Source organism: Microtus pennsylvanicus, chromosome 12, assembly GCF_037038515.1.
Source record: "Microtus pennsylvanicus isolate mMicPen1 chromosome 12, mMicPen1.hap1, whole genome shotgun sequence".
Taxonomy (NCBI): domain Eukaryota; kingdom Metazoa; phylum Chordata; class Mammalia; order Rodentia; family Cricetidae; genus Microtus; species Microtus pennsylvanicus.
This window is the reverse complement of record NC_134590.1, coordinates 33,574,260-33,584,791: the sequence shown is the minus strand read 5'-3', so window position 1 is coordinate 33,584,791 and position 10,532 is coordinate 33,574,260.

The following is a 10,532-nucleotide window of genomic DNA, read 5'->3' as shown; positions in this document are numbered from 1 at the left end:
TTGTCTGTCTTCAACTCCAACAAAGACCCTAAAAGGATATAATATCACCAAAGTAAACAGGAAGTACATTGCAAGCAACTCCCAAAACTCTAGAATTGACAGAGACATCTCACTGCCTGGACAGTCAACCAAAGTTCTTCTGTAATGTCGGGGCATCTTTCTTCAGCCTATAGGCCCATAGTATCTGGAAGACTTTTCATGAAGCAGGAAATTTGAAAGACTGTTTTGCCTATATTGGCAGTTTGTCAGCCACTCTCTTCTGTGTCCTTCAGAATACCTGGCAGTTTCTTTGGTGGAGCAGGAACTCTGAAGGACTGTCTCACCTTCTTTTGGCAAGTTCAGCAGTCATTTTTCTGTGGGTCCTGCATGTCCAGTTCACACATCATACCATCAAGCAGTCCAAGGAAGAATAGTCTCTTGCCCAAATGGCTAGGCTTGCCACACTAAAGGCAAACTCGAAAACAAGCTTCTTCAACATCCATCAACCTCTTGAAGCAGATTGGTGCCACCTGAAGCGGACAAGTCTCACTGTTGAGAAAAGTCCAAGTTCTCAAAACATTCTAACTGCTGTACCCTGTAGGCCCCTGAAATCCTCCAAGGATTTCCATCCAACTGAAACATATCTCTGTACACCCAGAAAAGCCAACCAACATGACCACAAGTTTGACCACTATGGGTGACTATCCATTAATCTGTAATTTTTGATTATACATTGCATTTTCAAGTGAGCTGTACAAACACAACACCCCAAACAAGACTAGAAATACACACACAGAAAAAAAATGAACCTAAATCTGTACCAATAAACCAAAGTCCATACCAGTGTAAAGTATTCATTTCTGTATCACACCCCTTTAAAGAAAACAAACATTTATAAACAATCATGTTTGGAATTTGGGCATAGTTTTCTACAGATTGCTTCCTGCTGCTTGTTGGATGAAGTATTTTTAGGGTTCATGGGGAATTTTGAGGAGTCTTGTTCCATCAAATCATATTGTTCTGGAAGGAATCCACAGATTCTCATCTTCTGTGGAAATAAAAATTTATCTTTACGCTTTTAATCTATACTCTTTAGTCTGTTTCTTTCTTCTCTCTCTCCTAAACTTATGTACATTTATCCAACACCAGGATCCATTCAGAGGTCTCTCTCTTTTTTTTTTTTTTTTGCCTGAATCTCTTATTGTGTATCTGTAATCATTTTCTGACCAGGAATGCTTTTTAAAATGCTAAGTGGTATGGCTAGCATTAATGCTGCAGCTTTGCCTTTTGGCTTTGCCTCTTCCAATAAGGCAGAGGTACGCCCACTGCCATCTCTGTGAGCCATGCTCACCACCCCAGCTCCAGGAATGCAGCCGGTCCATGTCAACCTTAAGCAACTTGTAGAACTCTTATCTCAAACCCCATTTAAACGTTCTGCAGCAGGACCTCCCAAGAGAGCCAGAACCATTCATGTCACCAGTTCAAGCCAGGAGCAGTCACTTAAAGAAACCTCACCGTTTTTGCTGCTAAGGCTGAGTCAAGAAGGCTTCTTTTAAAAGATCCATGCCTCTGCTCGCCACTAGCAAACAAAGCCTATCTGAAAATATATGGCCACCAAAAGCTCCAGTTGACTCCTGTTTTTGTGGGTCTAGAAGTCTTTTCTCTTAAGCTTTATTAGGCCAAACATTTGGATGCCATTATGTAAACAGAGACTGTACTTTTCTTTCTTGACTGTCCGGACCCTAATAATCACATGAAACTATATTAATTATAATACTGTTTGGCCAATACACTCAGGCATATTCCTAGCTAGCGCTTATATATTAAATTAGCCCATTTCTATTAATCTGTATATCACTATGAGGCTGTGCTAACTGGTAAAGCTCTGACATCTTCTCCTTCATCAGCTACATGGCGTCTCCTAATAGTGCCACTCTCTAAATTTAAGAGGGCAATTGCATTCAATCTACCAAATTCCAATTCCTGAACCTCATATGTTTGTAACAATATCATAATGTAGAATGCATTTAGTCCAACTTCAAAAGTCCCCATAGTCTATCACAGTCTTAAAAATGTTTAGGAGTCCAAAGTTCAAAGTCTCTTCTGAGATTCATGCAATCTCTTAACTGTGGTCACCTATAAAATCAAAACAAAATCAATATAAAAAACAGATCACATACTTCCAACAAATAATGGCAGAGGATATGCATTAATGCTCCAAAACATAGGTAATAGGCTTTCTGTACCCCCATAATAGGTTTCTCTGCCATTGCAGTAAGACAAATCAAGCCAAATTGAAAAAGCAGAACAGGTTTATTTGAGCAAAGCAACTCTCAGGTGTGTTCTCCAGTGCCAAAGATCAAGGCCAGAGAATCCACACACTGGAATTGAAGCAGGGAGATTATATAGCCTGTACGTGAGGGGTGATGATGTGTCTACCACAAGCTGGGTTTGTGCCCAAGTATGGTCAAAAGCTGGAATGCTTTGGCGGAGACTTGGGCTACTGGCGGAAACAGGGAAGGAAATTGAAATAATCACCAGGAATGTGGAACTGAGCTTTTTGGCACCTTTTCTTTGTTGGAGATTCTCTCTGAGAGAGCAGGGTTTGGAGAGAGAGCGAGAGACAGGAATGGGGCTTTCTGGATCATTCAGGAGCAAGCCACAGGCTTTTTCAGTGGCTTTTTCCCAGAAACCAGGTGAGACCCGTGATTGACAACAGGCCACTCTTGAGATCTGAAGAGGAAAAGGGTATTTCAGGCTCTCCTGCTGAGGTGAACTCGGAGTCGGCAGAACAAATCGTGCCAAGGTAGCAGTTTTCTGGGAGAAGCATCTTCTAGACCCTTAATCAGTGACTTAATTCTCATCGAGAGCCTAACTGTCCTCATCAACACAGGCATGCTGACTGAGGGCAAGTGACAGTTCTAGAAACTAGATCTTATGTGAGAATGTAAGTGCCAATTTTTGACTTCTTTATTCAATGTTGTGATACAGTTTTGTTCGAATCAGTGACAGAAACATTTTGATAACCTCCATGCCTTAAAAAAAGATATTTTTATGACTACTAAAACCACACATGACTATGCGTATGCCTGACATAAAAGTACCATGAGCTAAAACCATGAGCAGACCACTTAATTATTTTTCTATCCTTTTACAAACGCTATTCATGTCCCAGTAAACTGATTTTATGACTTGCTGGATGTTTTGTGACCCACACCGTGAAGACAAAGGTGGCTGAAACCATTGTCCCTTTGTGTCAAAGCTCCATGTACTGTCTTTCCCTGGCACTCCCTTTCGATAGCTCCCTGGTTCTTAACCGCAAGAGTGGTCATGTATGAATACAGGCTCTATGGTATTAGCGGTCATGTATGAATACAGGCTCTATGGTGTTAGCGGTCATGTATGAATACAGGCTCTATGGTATTAGCGGTCATGTATGAATACAGGCTCTATGGTATTAGTGGTCATGTATGAATACAGGCTCTATGGTATTAGTGGTCATGTATGAATACAGGCTCTATGGTATTAGCGGTCATGTATGAATACAGGCTCTATGGTATTAGCGGTCATGTATGAATACAGGCTCTATGGTATTAGCGGTCATGTATGAATACAGGCTCTATGGTATTAGCGGTCATGTATGAATACAGGCTCTATGGTATTAGTGGTCATGTATGAATACAGGCTCTATGGTATTAGTGGTCATGTATGAATACAGGCTCTATGGTATTAGCGGTCATGTATGAATACAGGCTCTATGGTATTAGCGGTCATGTATGAATACAGGCTCTATGGTATTAGTGGTCATAGTCAAAGTGTTTTCACTTGGATGTCATCAGAGCAAAGCAAGCCCCGAGCCTGGCAGTGGGGCACACCTTTCATCCTAGCACTTGGGAGGCAGAGGCAGGGGAATCTCTGACCCACAGGTTTCTACGCTGTGCCCATCTGCAAGGCCCTAGCTGGGCTATTTAAAGTTGCTTGGTGGTGGTGGTGGTGTATACCCTTAACCCCAGCACTCAGGAGGTAGAGGCAGGCAGATTTCTGAGTTCGAGGCCAGCCTGATATACAGAATGAGTTTGAGGACAGCTAAGACTATGAAGAGAAACCCTGTCTTGAAAAAAAAAAAACAAAACAACAACAAACCAAACCAACTAACCAAACAACCAAACTAACTAACAAAAAAACCCCAACCCTCCCAAAACAAACAAACAAACAAAAATGAACAAACCCAAAAAACAAGCAACCAAACAAACAAACAAACAAACAAACAAAACCAACCCCAACTGTCGTAAGCCAAAAATGAAAGCACAGTCTCCTGTGTTGGAGAGAGCAGGATTACATTCCCTATTCTCCCCATTCTGTGACTCACCTTATACTTGGCTAGAGCTCTCTTATTCTTGTTTAGGATAATGTTTTTGATAGCCCTAAACAAACATCTCCATACTTCAAAGGTCGAAGTCCTGTTTCCCTTGTTCATATCTCATGAGAGCATCTGAGCAGCCACGCCTGAGTCCCGCGCTTGACCTAGCCTGATCTGCTCACAAATTCCAGGCAGGTAAAACATTCTGATTACTTTAGTGGTTTCTCAGGCCTGTTGGCCAGCAGAGGGACTGTGATTGATAGTCCCTACGCATGGAATGGGGAAAGGAGGTTGCTATTATGACAGGGGACACATAGAGGACAGGCCCATGTGCATATACATAAGTTGCTATCAATACATTAAGTTTAATGACAGACGTTGTGATAGCTTACAATGTCTTAGACATACAAGTGGAGGTGCATGGCAAATGAAGGATTTCGGAATTGTTGGGCTTTGGTTTCCTACACTGGAACAGCATTGCAGAGAGCACCAATTGCTGTAGCTACTTTAATCTCAAATGAAGCAGAGAAGCCACGCTGGATGCATGTGTGGCGTCTCTTTTGTCTTTGATTACACCGAAGGACAAGTACCTGGAGGAAGTGTAACTTAAGAGTGCTCCGAGAATGAATGGTTGAGCAAAGTAGAGGGCAGAGCATATAAACCAGAGAGAATCCGAGGAATAGGAATGAGGGCTGGGAGTCAGCTGCCTGGGTCATTGATGAAAACAGCGCCATCCATCCATAAGCTGCCACACGTCACACGAAGTGACACTGGCTTCACTTTCCTTATTACTTATCTGATTGTGTAGTTGTACCCAAGGTCTTCGACTAAACCCTTCAAATGACTCACAGGTGTGTGCGAGCCAGGGTCAAGTGCACGTTCTGTATCCCTGAGCCAGAGGAAAGAGTTGACCTACAAGGGTGGAAGTCAGGACCTTTGCCCCATTGGTCCCTCATGTCGCCCCAGAGCTGAACAAACACAGACTATTTGAGAAGGAAACACTTAAAAAAAAAAAAGTACTCTTATTACTAACTTCATGGCAGCTTCTAGATTCTAGACCCTAGACTTATACGTAATTTGTAAACTTTAAGGCTACTTAAACGTTCTGTGGAGGATGGTAAGGTTGGGGAGGTTAATAAGAAGACAGAAATGAAAACCCTCTGTCTTCTTTTTCCTCCAGAAACCTTTTCCCTACTAAAGAGTGAGGGCCGCTGAGCAGCAGCTTAGGATTTTTCCAGGGTCAGCTCACTTTTCCTGCTGCTCTGAACTCTGTTGAAAGGCCGCCCCTCCTGGAGCCCTGGGGATGGGCTGTCCTCTCTTCAGTCTGCAAGCATTCAGAAGGATATGTCCCTTGCTGAGCAAGGGTGACGCTGGGGGAGAATTCATCTACCGTCAAGGAAGTTTCAATTAAATATGGATGCCAATTAATTTTATTTATATTTCTTCATGAAAAATGTCATTTTATTATACATGCCCTGGAAGGACGCCAGGAGACCAAGTTAATAAATTGCATCTTTACTGACATAACCTGGAATCACAGACTAATCAGATACTTATTAGGTGCCCACCTGTGTTTGTGGCTCTACCCTGCAGAAATCCAACTGACACGGGTCTGTACAGGGGGCCTGTCCCTACAAGGGCGATCATCTGGACCCCACTCTTACTCACATCCACCTGTCTCCAGCTTTGGGGGTGTCTCTTGAGAGTGATGGAAACGGGAATAACCAGAGGCTCTTGTCAGGACTTATGAATGGGTCCATTTAACACAGAAAGGAATGAGTGATGGGGAACTGTAGATAATCTTTTCAAGCCAATCAGGGAAGAGGCCTCCCCTGTTTCAGCAGGAGCTTGCTATGGCGATTCTACTACAGATTCAGGTCAGCTGATGGGTGTCCATAGTGCCCACCAGTTATAGAGGTCCAACCCCATGCCAGGCTACATGGCTTTATTTAAATGGGTCTCTGCAGCAGTCCTTCAAGGGGGGCACTTTTCTTTAATTGCTTTTTCCTATGAACTTTGTACACGAGCAGGGCCTTTGCCTTGTTCCTGTCCTCCCCTCTTCTCCCTCCAACTCTTCCGGCACCTCTTACATAAATTCTTGGTCTTCTTTAAGTGTTATTGTTACATGCATAGACAGCCTGCAGAAGCCATTTCGCTTTGGTTGTGAGTGTGTGTCAAGCTGACCACTTGGGATTAGGCAGTTTAAGGGGGAGCTCACCCCTGATTCTTCCTCTCTCAGTGGTCATTGGCCACCAGTAGCTCTTCTGGGGTGGGACCATACGGGATTTCCCACGCCAACAGGACCACATTGTTAAGCGTTCATGAATTCATTTCCCCCGTCATGTCTAGGGGACGATACCTACAGCAGATTTTCCAAACATCTGGCTCTTACAATTCGGCCTCATCTGTTCTAAGGGATTGCTTTATTCTGTTCTCCTCGTTTTAGAGAATTATTTTCAGAAGGTACCAGAAAGTGAGCTGAAACGATCTTGCTCAAGGCCAAGAGAGGCACACGAAAGCTCAGCCTTGCCAGAGTCACAATCAGGGTATCCGTTCTGCTGGCCCGGTTCCCATGGCCTTGGACAAGGGTCGTCAGTGTCTCCATGGAGGATGGGTTGATGATTTCCCATTTGTGAAGGTGCTGTCATGGAAAGCAGTCCTATTAAACCACGAAGTATTGATTGTACTACCTCAGCCACGGATGCCCACCCTGCCTCCCCTGGGTTCTTCATAGTCATGAAAGCTCGCTACTCACTTGCAACAAGTTCTTGTTCAGTCACGTACTGGGTGCGGCCATTCATTCATTCGGCACCTACCAGACACCCCGGTATGTGCCAGCCACATAGGGTGAGAAGTAACACTCATGAAGAAGGCAGATGCCCCGACATGGAATTACAGTGTGGAAGTAAGTGCTGTGGAATCACCAAGGGGAAACATTCATTTTGTCATTTATTTGGCCATCCATTTCCTTTCTGACTGTTTATGGAACCTCTACCATGCACTAGGCAGCTGTAACATTTGTGGAAGCCAGGTGAGAACAGACATCAGTGCCGCTGGCCTGAGTCTGTTCCCTTGACCCTTTCCCTCCCACCCTAGTGTCCCTCTTACACCATGAGGGCTGCTCCTGTGTGTGTTTGGACACTATGGTCCGTGTGGACAGATTTGAGCACTTTCACTGAGGGCCTCTTAGAGCCAGGAAGTGGTTTCTGTGAGTGACAGCGGCAGTAAATGTTTGGCTGAGAAGTGACCCAGAAAGGAGGTGGGCTTTTGATGAACATGCAGTTTTGGTTCCGTCACTCGTCCTGAGTCTGGGGCTGTGGACTGAGGACAACAGGAAGGGTTTAGAAAATGGTCCTAAATTCAGCAGCTTCAGCATGACCACACCATGCCCAAGCTCCTTAGCCTCAAGCCTCTGTAGATGCGGGGAGCCTCAGTCTATGTTTCCCCAAGATCCCCAGGGTGTTTCCATACATTCTGCTTCAAGGGCACCGTGTCGAACCCCTGCTTTCTATAGATGACAAGACTGAGGCAGCCAGATATTCTGGACAGGGGGAAGACTGTTCAATCAATCGTGAGGAATTGATTCTACAATACCTCCATGGGGACCAGTTGCCAGGCTCTAAGGGTAAAACTTCCTATTTCTTGGGAGCTTTCTATACTTAATGGTAAATACGAGATACTGAAACTCTCAAAAGAAATCACTTTCAAACTACCTCAGGTGGACAAGGGTCTGGAAGATTTATAGTGAGTGACCCTAAAATTCCTTTAGGTCACCAGCAAAGGAGTTAAAGGAGAGTTGGTGATAAAGAACCACTCCAGAAAAGGACTGGGTTAAAAGGATGGGTTAAAGAACCATTTGTTGCTGTTTTGGCAGAAGAGAACATTAATAACAAAGAAGGTTCTGGACATTATGCATCCTGGGATTTAAAGGACCTAGAAAACTGGCCACAATGCCAAAGAAAGCTCCAATCAAAGCCAATCTCCCACCCCCAACTTTTTAAGGCATTTCTTGGAGTTTCTTCCTCTTTCTTTTGCATATTTTAGTTCTTAGCCCTCACCAGGTTGTCTTCTCTCTCTGCCTCTCTCTCTCTCCACTTATTGTGCTGGAAAGAATATGAGAGAGAGAGAGAGAGAGAGAGAGAGAGAGAGAGAGAGAGAGAGAGAAACAAACAGAACAAGGTTTGATAAAGGAGAATACAGAACTGATTTATGATTTAAAAGAAATCGGACCTGGTAGTAGGACCCAATGGCAGAGGACACGCTCAGCATCCATAAGGCCCTGCGTCCCCAACAGTGGTGACACCAGAGAAAGTGTGTGAAAAAACAGAGCTATGATTCTGTCATACGAGGTCCCTTTGCCCAGCTGCAATAATCAGCATGTTGCCATTCCATCTTCTTTCCATGTTCCCCTTTTCTTCTCCCTTCTCTTCCCCTCACCCCCTTCCTGGTGTTTATTAAAGAAAACCCCAGGCATCATATCATGTAACTCATTTCCTATAGAAATTTCCTGAAGACCACAAGAGAGAATAGGCTGGGAAAGTGATTTCTTAAGATTGGGTTATTTCCCAAAATAGGGATTTTTTGTTGTTGTTTGTTGCTGAGATGGTGTGTGTGTGTGTGTGTGTGTGTTTGTGTGTGCGCGTGCGTGCACGTGTGTGTGTAAAACATTCTAAAACCTCTACCTGATACCTTGGGTAGAAAGTTTTGGTCATCTTTCGCTATGACACTCCCCACAAAAGCTTTGGGGAGGGAGTCTCTAGGGGTCTTCAAATCTTCCTTTACTATGAAAACAATAACAGAATCCCTGAAATTTTGGATATTTGTAAACCTTAAAAGAGGCTCATTGTCTTTGAACGCATGTGTGAAGCTGAAGGGAATCTTTTATGATATGATAAGTATGGAAGCAGCTCTCAACATACTTACCCCTGCCCTAGTCCCCTGGTTTTTTTTTTTTTTTTTTTTTTTTTTGTAACCTGAAAGCACTTAGGACCCAGGACTTAGCGAGGAACGCATGGTGCACAGTTGCTTTAGTGTTCGAACGCACCGGATTTATGGAGCACCAACTAATTTAGGAGTTTGGTTATTTTTCACTAGTAAACATCATCCAACTAAATTTGGGTAGAACACCCTCTGAATAAGTCAAGCAGACAAGGGCTCTAAATGAGGAAATTAATTATAGCTCGTGTCCCAGGGAAAAGCACCCCACTGCGGCACAGAGACCGTAATTGATGGGCGGGAAGTGCCAACAAATCACTCTTTAAAATATTAACGCTATCAAAGAACAGCTGGATAAGGGGGAAACTTGACCCTTGGGGAACTGTCGGAGGGGCTGTTGCTGCTGTACAGTTTCACACACTTGTGATGTAATGAAATTCCTCAAATCTTAACTTTTTTTTTTAAAAAAGGTATTAAGTAGTGTGGTTCTGGGAAAGTTATTAAGAGTTAGTGTGGCTTTGAGTCTGATCATTTTATTACGATCATTGTAGCTCACGCTTGCTGCGGTTTCTAAATCACCTTTGTTTTCCTGAAAACAAAACCGCCCTGGCTGCAAAAATCTAGAGCTTTTGTTTCTTCAACTTTAAAGCCTAGTGGCAACATTTTTTCCCTATATAAATAAAAATCCATTACCTACGAAATCTCTACCAAAATAGCTTCCCTTTATGCGTCAATTAAGTTCTTCGTCAAAGAAAACGTACTCATTATGTGTTTGCCTAAACGTAAGTTGGCCTTCCTTAACATCCCGTTAACTTATCGTTGTCCCCTCCTCCCCAAATCTATCAGAGAGTAAGTTTTGCGCAGTCCGTTTAAGCACGTGTCATGATGGAGATTGATTTTATAATTATATGATAATCTCGATTTTTAAGATTAGAAGCTAGAAGCAATTCTTTACCCGAAATAGACTTTAGTTTAGATACTTAAAAATAAGCCGCTTTATTCGACATTGACGTTTTTCTAGAAGCCTCTGGGACCATGGGCGAGCTGCGGATGTGATAAATACTTCTGACCGCACACTCGTGTTAGCGGCGCTCACACACTTTTCCTTCATTTGTTTCACGAGACTTGGCTAACATCTAAATCGGTGGCGGTATTCAGAGTGCTTGACAAACCGTGTGGCTAAGACAAACGTCCTCACACGTACCTAACCAATAAACCCGGAGAGGAAACACAGGTTGCCGTAAAAATAAAGCCCTGA